General features: G+C 43.0%; 1 pseudogene; it reads left to right on the plus strand.

Annotated features, from left to right (window-relative positions):
* The first annotated feature begins 8 nt into the window (after positions 1 to 8).
* LOC119615783 lies at positions 9 to 3,537 on the plus strand (annotated as a pseudogene).

Consider the following 3,537-nt stretch of genomic DNA (forward strand, 5'->3'; position numbering starts at 1 on the left):
ATGGTGAAGTCTCCTTACCCGAAAGTCCTTTGTCAATAGGAGAATGTCCAAATCTCCCAATAAATCATCGAAGAAAAAAGCGAAAAAGAAGAAACATTCTGCCAAAAGCAAATATTCCGATGATGAAGACAACGAAGAGGAAGAGGAGAAACATAATAAACGTTCTAGATCCAATTCAATATCACTGTCACCCAGCCGTTCAAGATCGCGAACACGTTCGCATACACCCGCCCGTTCTAGATCACGCTCCAGATCCCGTTCATCACATTCTTCTCTCACGGCTAGCTCTAGATCACGTTCAAGATCTCGTTCATCCGAACGCAGTAGATCAAGATCTCGTTCTCATTCTAGCTCAAGATCACGTTCTCGTTCACGTACCTCCCGCAGTCGTAGTCTATCGAAATCACGTTCACGTTCTCGTTCAGATTCACGTACGCGCAGTGAAGAACGTGATATGAAGGCCAATTCACGCAAAGAGGAGAAGGAATCAAAAGACAAATTGTCCTCCTCAGAGGCGGATAAGAGAAATCACGAAGATGCTGAAGATTTGCCCGCCATGGATGACAAAGGTAATCCCTTACCCAATTACTATCCCGGTATACAGGGTTGTCGTTCGGTAGAAGAGTTCCAATGCCTTAATCGCATAGAGGAGGGTACTTATGGTGTTGTTTATCGCGCCAAAGATAAACGTACAAATGAAATTGTCGCCCTTAAACGGCTCAAAATGGAAAAGAAAAAGAAGGCTTTCCCATTACCTCACTGCGTGAAATCAATACTTTACTCAGGGTCAACATCCCAATATTGTTACGGTGCGCGAAATAGTTGTCGGTTCAAATATGGATAAAATTTTCATTGTTATGGATTATGTAGAACACGATTTGAAATCGTTAATGGAAACTATGAAGGCGAAAAAGCAATCCTTTTTCCCCGGTGAAATTAAATGTCTAACGCAACAGCTGCTCAGAGCAGTGGGTCATTTGCATGACAATTGGATTTTGCACAGAGATTGAAGACCTCTAATCTTTTGCTATCGCACAAAGGCATTTGAAAGTGGGCGATTTTGGTTTGGCGCGTGAATATGGTTCTCCATTAAAGAAATATACCTCATTGGTGGTGACATTGTGGTACAGAGCTCCAGAGTTGCTGTTATGTTCGCCCGAATATTCGACACCAATTGATATATGGTCGGTGGGTTGTATATTTGCAGAATTTCTACAAATGGCTCCTATATTCCCAGGAAAATCCGAGGTGGTGAATTAAATCGGATATTTAAGGTAAATTTTGATTATCTATGTCTCTATCTATCTATCTATCTATCTATCTATCACTATCTATCTATCTCTATCTATCTATCTATCTATCTATCTATCTATCTATCTATCTTATCTATCTATCATCTATATCTATATATATCTATCTATCTATTCTATCTATCTATCTATCTATCTATCTATCTATCTATCTATCTATCGACAACATACGACGTATCTCGCGGAGGGCGGGTACTAGGTGGCTCATTCACGGCGTTATGCCGTTCTTCCGAATACCTACTTTGGTTCCCATTGGTCTTTTAATGCCGTTGACTTCCGTCAATGAGTAGATGCCACAGTGATGTCATGCTCCTCGTCAGAATACAAAGTCTTCCTCCCAAAGTTCGGAGTGACAGAAATTTCCCCAAAGAGTCATTCTATAGCCCTTGAACAGCCCCTTAAAAACTGTCCCTCATGTTCTACGATCCTAACATGAACATCAGTCAGGGTCATACCATCAGTTCTTTCAGCTCTTCTTAAATCAAGTTGATTGAAAATTGTAAAGCGACTATTTAGGACACATTTTTGTTCCCACGATTAGACATTTTCCGCCGGACTATCCATTCACTGATGATGTATAGGGATTAGGCTGATAGCTTACTACAGCGCTTTAATCAGCTAGGTTATTTATGCATAAAGTAAGCCTGCCATGCCCTCGGCATTGCTGCCAACCACATTGAATAAAAGGGCGGGAGAACGCGGAACCCCGGAGGAAGGCGAGGAGCAAGGAAAAGGAGCGACGGACGGACGGACGCACGGACGAGGGGACGGACGGACGGACGGAGGACGGACGACGGACGGACGGACGGACGAGACGGACGGACGGACGGACGGACGGACGGACGGACGGACGGACGGACGGACGGACGGACGGACGGACGGACGGACGGACGGAGGAGGACGACGGACGGACGGACGGAGGACGGACGGACGGACGGACGGACGGACGACGACGGACGGACGGACGGCGGACGGACGGACGGACGGACGGACGGACGGACGGACGGAGGACGGACGGACGGACGGACGGACGACGGACGGACGGACGACGGACGGACGGACGACGGACGGACGGAGGACGACGGACGGACGGACGGACGGACGGACGGACGGACGGACGGACGGAGGACGGACGGACGGACGACGGACGGACGGACGGACGGATACTTACTTACGTACTTACTTACTTACTTACTTACTTACTTACTTACTTACTTACTACTTACTTACTTACTTTACTACTTACTTACTTACTTACTTACTTACTTCTAATTCTAATTAACTCCCAAGTATCCACATCTTCAAGTATCACATTCTTCAAACATATTAATTTTCATTTGACTTCTTTTTCCATTTATAGGAACTGGGAACTCCCAACGAGAAAATTTGGCCTGGCTACAATCAACTACCAGCGGTCAAAATATGCTTAGCCAAAACTCGCAATTTGCCGATATCCCGTGTCCAGTTTGAGAAACATTTTGCCGACAAAACTTCCGAAGCCGGCATTGACTTATTACAGGGTCTTTTAACCTATGATCCCAAACAAAGATTGTCCGCCGATACCGCATTTAAAACATCAATATTTCAAAGAACTGCCAGTACCTATTGATCCATCCATGTTTCCCACCTGGCCAGCTAAAAGTGAATTGGGTGCACGCAAAGCTCTGGCCTCCTCACCGAAACCACCTTCCGGAGGTTCCCAATTTAAACAATTGGGTAAAGATGATCTGGCTGGCACCGGTAGTGGCGGTAAAATTATATCTGGCATTATAACCGGAAATAAGAAAACTTCTGCTAATACCGGCTTTGTCCTAAATGCTGGTATCGATCAAAGACAATTAGCCATGGGACCCGGTTTTAATTTGAAATTCTAAACAGTTTCGTTTCTTCTATGCGTGTAATAGACTTTTAATCTCTTAAACAAAAACATCTTAAAGATTAATTAAATTGCCACAACGTTTTTTGTTAATTTTTTTTATTATACTTACATAGTAAATAAGTCGTGTCCTTATAGGGGTGTGTTAAATTTAAATCGCAAAACATTAAATATTAACCGTCATTATATCAGATTTTTTATAACAACATCATTGTTATTGAAAGCTTAGTTTAAAGCTTATAAACATTTACACAATACTATATAAACTCTTTATATTTTTATATTAGTACATACTTATTAAATTAAATCAAAATGTGTAATTTCCTTTTTTCTTCTTTATTTTCCACAAAA

The sequence above is a fragment of the Lucilia sericata genome, unplaced genomic scaffold (assembly GCF_015586225.1).
Source record: "Lucilia sericata isolate MDLA Ls3-8-SP2 unplaced genomic scaffold, ASM1558622v1 Contig007860F_arrow, whole genome shotgun sequence".
Taxonomy (NCBI): Eukaryota; Metazoa; Arthropoda; class Insecta; order Diptera; family Calliphoridae; genus Lucilia; species Lucilia sericata.